A 10,245-nucleotide genomic window follows, 5' to 3' on the forward strand; every position below is an offset into this window, starting at 1 on the left:
AACTTTGCTAATTTCTCTGTTAAATTAATGAGTAAATGTTTCTGGATTTTTCTGTAGACATATCTGCATATAGTGATTTTTATTCTTTTTGCAGTTCTTATTTATTCTTATTTTTATTGTTGACTAGGCCTTATAGTACAAGATTTAAAAAATATCAATTATATTGAAGTATACATTATATATAATGTACCCATTTTAAGCATACAGTTCAGTTCAGTTAAATATATTCACTTGTTTTGCATCCAATCTTCAGAACTTTTTCATCTTGCAAAACTGAAACTGTGAACCCATTATACAGTAACTACCCATTTCTTCCCTCCCCCAAGCCCTTGACAACCACCATTCTCCTTTATGTCTCTATGATTTGGATAATTCCAGGTACTTCGTGTAAGTGGAATCCTGGAGTACTTGTTTTTTTGTGACTGGCTTATTTCACTTAACATAATATCCTCAAGGTTCATTTACGTGGCATGTATCAGAATTTCCATCCTTTTTCAGGCTGAGTAATTCTCCATTATATGTAGCTACCACATTTTGCTTACTCATTCATCTGTTGATGGTTACTTGGGTTGCTTCCATGTTTTAACTACTGTGAATAATGCTATTATGAACATAATGTACATATATCTTTTTGAAAGCTCCTTTCATTTTTGGGTATATATGCAGAAGTGAAATTGTTCGGCCAAGTGATAATTCTGTTCTTAATTTTTTAAGGAACCACCATATTGTTTCCATAGTCGCTGTACCATTTTGCATTTCCACCAGAAATGCACAGAATTCCAATTTCTCCACATTCTCACCAAACTTGTTACTTTCTTTTTTTTTTTTTTTACAATTTTTTATTTATTTATGATAGGCACACAGTGAGAGAGAGAGGCAGAGACACAGGCAGAGGGAGAAGCAGGCTCCATGCACTGGGAGCCCGACGTGGGATTCGATCCCGGGTCTCCAGGATCGCGCCCTGGGCCAAAGGCAGGCGCCAAACCGCTGTGCCACCCAGGGATCCCTCTTTTTCTTTTTTTATTTGATAGTAGCCATTCTAATGGGTATGAGGTGGTAGCCATTTCATCATAGTTATAATTTGTGTTTTCCTAATAATTAGTGTTGTTGCACATTTTTCAAGTGCTTATTGGCCATTTGTGTATCATCTTTAGAGAAATTCAAAGGCTATTCAAGTCCTTTGCACTATTTTGAATAGGGTTTTGTTGTTGTTTTAGGGTGTTCTCTGTATATTCTGGATTTTATTCGCTTATATAGGACTTGCAAGTATTTTCTCCCATTCTATAGGTTGCCTTTTCATTCTGTTGACAGTGTCCTTTGATGCACAAGATTTTAAAATTTGCATGAAGTCCAGATTGTCTTTTTTTTTTTTTCCTTGTGCTGCCTATGCCTTAGGTCTCATATTTAAGAAGCCATTGCAGAACCCAGTGTTGTGAAACTTGTATCCCGTCTTTTCTTCTAATAGTTTTATAGTTCTAACTCTTTTTTTTTTAATGGTTTTATTTTTTTTTTTAATTTTTATTTATTTATGATAGTCATAGAGAGAGAGAGAGAGGCAGAGACACAGGCAGAGGGAGAAGCAGGCTCCATGCACCGGGAGCCCGACGTGGGATTCGATCCCGGGTCTCCAGGATCGCGCCCTGGGCCAAAGGCAGGCGCCAAACCGCTGCGCCACCCAGGGATCCCTATAGTTCTCTTAATTTAAGTTTCTGATGCATTTTGAGTTAATTTTTGTATGAGGTGTTTGGGAAAGATTCCATCTTCATTCTTTTGCATTTGGATATCCAGTTTTGCCAGCCCCCTTTTTTCTTTTTTAAAGATTTATTTATTTATTTATTCAGAGAGAGAGAGAGAGAGGCAGAGACACAGGCAGAGGAAGAAGCAGGCTCCATGCAGGAAGCCCGATGTGGGACTCGATCCCGGGTCTCCAGGATCACACCCCGGCTGCAGGCGGCACTAAACTGCTGTGCCACCGGGGCTGCCCTGCCAGCCCCATTTTTGAAAGGACTGTCATTTCCCCATTGAATGGTTTTGGCATCCTTGTGAAAAATTATTGACTATGTATGGAAAGGTTTATTTCTGAGCTCTGTTTCATTGGTCTTATATGTTGTCTTTATACCAGTACCATACCATTTAATTATTGTAGGTTTGTAATCAGTTTTGAAGTTCAGAAGTATAAGCCTCAACTTTGTTCTTTTTCAAAATTATTTGGCTCTTTGGGGCCTATTGAAATTCCATGTGAATTTTCAGATGGATTTTTGTTTCTGTAAAGAAGGTCATTGTGACTTTGATAGTGAATGCATTGAAGCTGTAGATCACTTTGGGCACTATTGATGACTTAACTATATTAAGTCTTTCCAATTCATGAACATACGATGTCTTTCTATTTATTTATGTCTTTATGTTCTTTCAGAAATGCTTTGTAGTTTTTATTGTACAAGTCTTTCACCATCTTGGTTAAGTTGACTCCTAAGAATTTTATTCTTTTCGAGGTATAGTAATGAATTATTTTATTAACTTCCTTTTCAGATTGTTTATTATTATTATTATTATATAGAAATGCAACTGATTCTTGTGTGTTGACTTTATATCCTTCTATTCTGTTGAATTCATTTATTCTAACTATTTTTGTGGAAGCTTTAAGATTTTCTATTTACAGGTCATAGATTTTACATATAGATTATAGATACATAGATGAATGGTTTTTTAAAATTTAAATTCAATTAATTAACATATAGTGTATTATTAGTTTCAGAAGTAGAGTTCTGTGTAGATGAATGTTTTCTTTACATGATAAAATATATTATACTTTAATAAGAAAGTGAGCATCATACTTAATTGGGAAACAGTGGGGGCATTTCCGCTAGAGGAGTTTGTCTAGTGGGACTGTCCGGTTTCTGAAAGTTAAATAGAATTCACCTCTGAAAACATCTGTATCTGGTGCCAGTTTCATTTAAGAATGTTCTTGGGTAACCCGGATGGCTCAGCGGTGTAGCGCCGCCTTCAGTCCAGGGCATGATCCTGGAGACCCAGGATCGAGTCCCACATCGGGTTCCCTGCATGGAGCCTGCTTTTCCCTCTGCCTGTGTCTCTACCTCTCTCTCTCTGTGTGTGTGTGTCTCTCATGAATAAATAAAATCTTAAAGAAAAAAAGAATATTCTTGATGAAAGTTAAAATTATTAATGTTGTTAAACCTCAATTCTTGAGTAAATGTCATGTCAATATTACCTATAGCAAAATGGGAACATGTATAAAGTATTCTCAAGGAAAAACATTTGTGTACTATTATCTTAATTACAAGCTGAATTAGCTGCATTTTTTCATGAGTACTCGAACAACTGAGGGCTCAGCAAAGTTTTTTTCAGATGTGGATGTTTGGCAGGTATTTTTTCACAGATGAATGAAGTGATCCCATTACTTCAAGGAAAATAATTGAAAATATTTGTTATCAATGATAAAATTCTGGCTTTTGAGTAAAAAATTACAATTTTGGAACATTTGATCTGCTTCTGTATGCTTGAAAGCTCTCCTATACTTTTTGGTAAGATTGGTTGGTAATATTAAAGACTGGTGATATTTTAAGATGTGTTTTAAATAATGTACAATTCAAACATTTGAGAGGTGTGCATAAATTAATAAGCTAATATTTTCCAAATAAGTAAGGCATGATGTTACAAAGTTATGCATGAGTTAAACATCCATCCAACCTATAATATAGATTAATGGGTTTTAATATAACAGTACAAAAAGTTCCTTCTTGTTGTTTCAGATTTTATATTGCAACTGGAAATTTAATTGCATTTGCTTTTAGTATTTATTTGCCCACCATTTCATTTTTTTAGTTTGTCTAAGTTTTAACCTTTCTTATGTGTAGTATATAGTTGGGATTTGTTCTATGAGCCAAACATAAAATCCTTTCCTACTTTTGATAGTGAATTAAGCCCATTCACATTTATTGAAATGACTGAATGTTTAGGTTAGCTTCTGTCATTTTATATTATAGTTACCACATTAATTATGTTACAAATATATGTTTTCCCTCTATGATGCATTTTTTTGTTCTTTTATAAATTTTGCTTTCTTCCTCTTTTTATTCTTTCTGTTCTTTTAACACTTTTTTAAAAAAGATTTTATTTATTCATGAGAGAGAGAGAGAGAGAGAGAGGCAGAGACATAGAGAGAGAAGCAGGCTCCATGCAGGGAGCCCGACATGGGATTTGATCCCAGGACCCCTCTATCACGACCTGAGCCAAAGGCACATGCTCAACCACTGAGCTACCCAGGCGTCCCTCCTTTTCCACTTTTATCCAATAACTCTTATTAAATTTCCATTAAAATTTCTCCTATCCTGTCTTAGAGTCTACATTTTTGACATGATCTCTTTTTTGTATCATTTTTGAGATCAGCCAGCTCTTGTTTCATTACTTGTATTCTTTTGTTCAGCTTTTTTTTTTTTTTTAAGATTTTATTTATTCAGAGAGAGAGAGAGAGGAGAGAGAGAGGCAGAGACACCGGCAGAGGGAGAAGCAGGCTCCATGCAGGGAGCCTGACGTGGGACTTGATGCCGGGTCTCCAGGATCATGCCCTGGGCTGAAGGCGGCACTAAACCGCTGAGCCCCACCCCCCACCCTCCCCCCTTGTCTGCCCTTTGGTTCAGTTTTTGTCTTAGGTTTTGAATTTCAAAATCAGGTGGTTTTTTCATATTCCTAAACAGAGATATTTAATTCAGTTTGGATTTCTGTGTTACAGTTCTCTGCTGGTGCATGGTTTTTTTTGAGGGAAGGGAGTAGGGGTGGCTAAGTTGGTAATGTTCACTAGCTGATGTGTTTTTGTTGTTTTTTTCTGTAGTTTTATATAGATGAAGAGTACTTATGACTACGCCTGTTCAAGACTTGGAGTGGTTTACAAGCATCCTCATTTAAAGCGCCCTCTTGTGTCGTTATCATGTTGTGCATCTTCTTTAATGGATGATGCGGATGGGACAGAATCTAGTGTAGAAGTGAGGGGATTAGTCCTCACCAAGTTGTTTCAGCCAGTGGAACAGGAGAGGAGCATACATGGCAGAGATGCTGGCTGGTAGGCAGATGTTGTGGTAGTAAATTGTAAAAGTCTTTTCTGATTGAGTTTTGCCAATAAAATAGGAAGCAAGATTAGGCTGAGTGAGGATGAAGAGATCTAGGAGATCGAAGAGAGAAAACTGTTAGGTTTCTCTAAGAAGACATTGGGATAATAGGTAGATGACTATATGGTTAGATCTTTTCATGTCATTAAATACATTTGCAACATATTTTTAATGGTTGCCCACAGTTTTGTTTTATGGCTTAAATTATGGATTTATGATATTTTTTTCGAAAACCACTTTCTTGTTGCTTCCAATTTCTTACTATTGTAAATAAAATGGAACAGTGTCTCTTGCTATACCATTCCTACACTTGGAGTTCTTAACTTTTTTGTTGTCAAGATATGGAAATGGTTATCTTTCTCATTGGTTCATAAACTAGTGAGATTGTACACTTGTGTAAAGTGTAAATTTTAGAAGTGTGATGATATCTTTAATAGTCAAAGGCAAAATTCTCCAACCATGAGGTTCTAATGAGGTTCTAAATATGTACTTTTATATAGTGGTACTAATTATTATTAGAATAATACTGTGAGACTGAAACTGTCATTATCATATTGTTGTATTGCTGGGAAAAATAATAGCATCACTAACTTGCTGTATACACAGAGTATATACCAAAGGTAGTGAATTCTTAGCCAAGTCCGTTTGAAAATATGAATCAGTTATTTTGCTTGTAACCTAGTCCTGCCAAAGCAAGAAAGGGAATTGCATGTACTTCAAGCAAAGGTTTATCAGACAAGACCTAGGAAAGGAAGAAATCAGGATAGACTCCTGATGCCCTTAGCATCTCTTCATGCCCCATTGCTGTCTCCTAGGTTGATTGGTTCACTTCCTGGTGGTGGCTAGGGTGGAGGGCAAGACAGTGCACTAAAAGCTGCTATTGGTGGAAGACACAGAGGAGAGGTTGAGTTGATACTTCAGAAGGATCCGTTAAAAAAGTCTTTAATAATTTTTTTTAAAATTTTTATTTATGATAGTCACAGAGAGAGAAAGAGAGAGAGGCAGAGACATAGGCAGAGGGAGAAGCAGGCTTCATGCACCGGAAGCCCGATGTGGGATTCGATCCCGGGTCTCCAGGATTGCGCCCTGAGCCAAAGGCAGGCGCCAAACCGCTGCGCCACCCAGGGATCCCAGGTCTTTAATAATTTAATGAAATTGTGCAAAGGAGTAATTATATTACCTGTAGAATTGATACTTTGTATCTTTTAAACATCACATAGAACTCAAAGGATTTCCAGATCCTGTCATACATAGCTCACCATTCTATTTTTATTTTTTTTTATTATTAATTAATTTATTTATGATAGAGAGAGAGAGAGGCAGAGACACAGGCAGAGGGAGAAGCAGGCTCCATGCACTGGGAGCCCGATGTGGGACTTGATCCCGGGTCTCCAGGATCGCGCCCTGGGCCAAAGGCAGGCGCCAAACCGCTGCGCCACCCAGGGATCCCCATAGTTCACCATTCTAGAAGGTCAGTTTTATAGCAAACCTGTATGTAAGCTAACATCAGTCAGCAATAAGCAACACTTGTGCACACTTACCATCTGTGGGCACAATGCTTTTTTAATACTGTTTAACTTTCTTGTATAAGCCATATTACTCTGTGAGGTGGATAATGGGATCAATGGTATAGAAAAGGGAATAAATAAGAACATTTATCTTCTATTTTTTCTGTTTCCATGAACCTTAAAAAGTCTTATATTTAATCTTCTATGACAGTCTACAGTTTATTTCCTTATAATGTTATCTCACATATACTTTAATACTGATGAGGTATAAATTTTTACCCATAAAGTTCATGTATAAGAAAAAAATAAGTTTATATTCTAAGTGGCAGGACTCATCATCTCACTTGTAAACTTAGAAGACCAATCAGAGGTTTGAGGGGCTGAGAAGTCAGAGAAGTTAAAAAAAAAACCTCTTCCTTTACAACTTCTATTTTAAAGAGGCAAACATATTTGTGTTCGTGAACTCTCTTAACTTCTGTTAAATCAAGTTGAGGAGAGACCCCTTCACACCTAAAGCTGCCATTAGGCTGTGGATGTCTTCTATCTGGGTGGTTATTGCACCCTCTTTCACACTTTCTGACCTTTCTGCTCTCTAGCTCACTCTCTTTTCCTCAGTTAGAGCCCATTTCCTAGTGTCCTGCTTCAGCCATGTCCCCACCCCGAGCAGTACTCAAATCAAGACCCATTTGTCCACCAGGTCTTCAGTGCCCTATGGTATGGCCATCTCAGCTATACCCATTTAGTTCCTGCTGTCATGTGCTCTTCGCTTCTCTTCTGGTTTCCTCCTGTGAGGTAAATATCCCTGACCCTTGATGCGGCTCAGGCAGGTACCTGGGTACTAAAACCATAATTGGTCAGAAAAAATTCTGGACCAGAACTATAAGACCGTTGTGATAGGAAAGTCTGTACGTGGATTTCTGCATCATTTAGCCAGCACAGTGATCTTGGCTATGTTAAATTTAGCTCTGCTTTTTTTTAGAGCCAAAACAAAAATGACAAACTGGCTATCTAACCTCTCTGCTTTTTTTTAGAGCCAAAACAAAAATGACAAACTGGCTATCTAACCTCTCATTATCAGAACGGAGGTGGGATGTAAAACCTCACCTCTCCTAATAATTCATGCAAACAGTTCTTACGTGGGTCTACTTCATGAGTAGAATGAACATAGTTGTAATTTCTAAGATTCTGTGTGACAGGTTTCCTATAACTTTTTTTGTGGTCAGTTACTAAAAGCCACAAGACAACAAAACTCATTTTTTTTTTTCAGTTGGTAAGATAATAGAAGTCGAGTGTACAGTCTTTTAGTGTTTCACCTTGATCTGGTTGTAGAACTTAAGGAATTCAGCCCCAGAGATGTTAAATGACTTGTCCTTTGTCTTAATAGGCTTCTTGACTACCAGCACAAGTGTGTCAATTCACTGACTGGTTTTGATAACCATCATGCAGTGATGCATGTCTGTTTGATAAGCATAACCATTGGAGGGTTACTTTCAAAGATTTCTTCTGAGCTATTGCTTGTTGAGGTCAAAATACTATGATATGATGATCTGGCCTGAGGAATATGGGGTTCATACTGCCAATTAGAAGCACAAATGCCACATTTGGGATTTAGTGAGATCAGAATATCTCAGGTTAAACACCTGCTGAATGCTAGGATCATACATAGGAAATCCTTTTCAATACCTGTTACAGTCCTGTAATAGGGAGTATTATAGCAATAGTGATTGCTATTGCTATTTACAGATAAGAAAACCATGTTTGTAAGAAGACGTTACCTGCCCTGAGTCTCCATAGCTTATATACTTAGTTGCATACCATTACACGTTTTCTCCCTTTCTTAACAGAATTTCAGTTTTGCTTATGTGTCCTTCTTTCCTCCATAATACCATCTGTGCTTTGTAGATGGTGGGCTCTGGCTTCAACCCTTAGGGTTGTATCAACAAGGATCTAAAGTTGTGGTTCTCAACCTTGGCTTCACATTTTAATCTTTCTAAAGAGAAACTTAAACAGTGATGCCTGGAGCCTACTCCCAGAAACCCTTGATTTTTTTTTGGCAGAGGGCAGAGTACAGGGAAGCCTGGGGTGTGGACATGAGATTTTTGGTAGATCCCAGGTGATTCTAAAGCATAGCCAAGGTTGAAAACCACTGGTCTCAACAACTAGGAAGTGCCATTCTTGCCAATAGCTGGTTTGGGCTTGAACTATAAATACATGTCCTCTGGTACACTTCTGGGAGAGTTAACATCTCTTAAGATACACAGGAGGTTAGACATTGCCATGTCTAAATATGACACCAAGAACTGAGGTTGCTGTCTTATGACCTCAAGGGGAACTAGCTAACCAGCCAAAGTGACAGAGAAGTTGGGAAGAAGCTGGGTCCTTGATGACAACTGAGCCATGGACTTCACCAGCCTTGCAAGATATCAACCTACAGATTTTGTTATACCACATGAATAACCTATTTTCTTTACTCTTTAAACCATTTTGATTTGAGTTCCCTGTTACCTACAGCCAAAGGCAAGCTAGTAAATGTGAGCCAAGAATCAAACCTCCATTTGTCTGCAAAAGTTCACATTTCTCTCCTGACCACCTTCTTCACCGAAGACTGTTTTCGATCTCTGCTCCTGTGGACAATACAGAGTAAGAAACAGGTGTGAGAGAGGAGGAAACGTGACAGTGGGCAGGGCTGTGTTCCCTCCCAGCATGGAACAGAAACTGGGAAGGAATAAATATATTTAAAGGAGGAAATGTACATGTTAGGTCAGGAGGGATAAGATGCCCAACTCACCTCAAAGTGGCGTCGATTCCTGTGAAATTTGTAACACTTTTCACATTATTTAAAAATAATATAAAATAGGGATCCCTGGGTGGCGCAGCGGTTTGGCGCCTGTCTTTGGCCCAGGGCGCGATCCTGGAGACCCGGGATCGAATCCCACATCGGGCTCCCGGTGCATGGAGCCTGCTTCTCCCTCTGCCTGTGTCTCTGCCCCTCTCTCTCTCTCTCTGTGACTATCATAAATTAAAAAAAATATATATATATATATATAAAATAGTAGACGTATTTTTCGTTGCTATGTGTCATTCTGGGATATGTCTTTATTTTCATAGTTAACATCTATGCATTTGGAATTTTACAGTTAATGGAATATCACATTTTACTCAGCAGGTTATTTTTTCTTACTGGTACATAATAAAGGGTAGATCTTGCCAAGAAGTTAGTGACATTTAGATTTGAATGTAATTTTGTAATTGAACTTATATATGTATATAGTCAAAAATTTAATATAAAATAAACTTCTGAAATTTATTTTGGATTAATAAATTATGAAAACATAAAAAGGTTTCTTAAATGAAGCAGAGTGGCTGGCTCTCTGTCTCCCAACTTCCCCTGCTCTCTTTGTGGTTGGCAGAACTCTAAGATGGCTCCCGAGATACTTTGCCCCTGGTGTACACGACCTGTTTAACCACTTCCTCCATAGGTATTACTCTATGATGGATTTCACTCCCATGATTATTTTACATTATGTGTCAGAGATGAAGTGGTTTTACTTCTGATGTAATTGAGGTCTTAAATCAGTCGGTTTGGAGTTTAATCAAAGGGGAGATGATCTCAA

General features: G+C 37.8%; 1 protein-coding gene across 2 annotated transcripts in view; it reads left to right on the forward strand.

Moving 5' to 3' along the window:
- The window catches only part of ZC3H8 (zinc finger CCCH-type containing 8), a 28,661-nt gene extending 19,137 nt beyond the window's left edge, over nt 1-9,524 (forward strand). Inside the window, exon 9 of one of the 2 annotated variants that reach the window (XM_041757277.1) lies at nt 8,959-9,524. The gene's annotated coding sequence lies outside the window, so the exon portion shown is untranslated. Of the gene's footprint in view, nt 1-4,849; nt 6,138-8,958 lie in introns of those variants that run through there. The other variant, XM_041757273.1, reaches the window with a different exon arrangement.
- The last annotated feature ends 721 nt before the right edge of the window (nt 9,525-10,245 follow it).

The sequence above is a fragment of the Vulpes lagopus genome, chromosome 5, assembly GCF_018345385.1.
Source record: "Vulpes lagopus strain Blue_001 chromosome 5, ASM1834538v1, whole genome shotgun sequence".
Taxonomy (NCBI): domain Eukaryota; kingdom Metazoa; phylum Chordata; class Mammalia; order Carnivora; family Canidae; genus Vulpes; species Vulpes lagopus.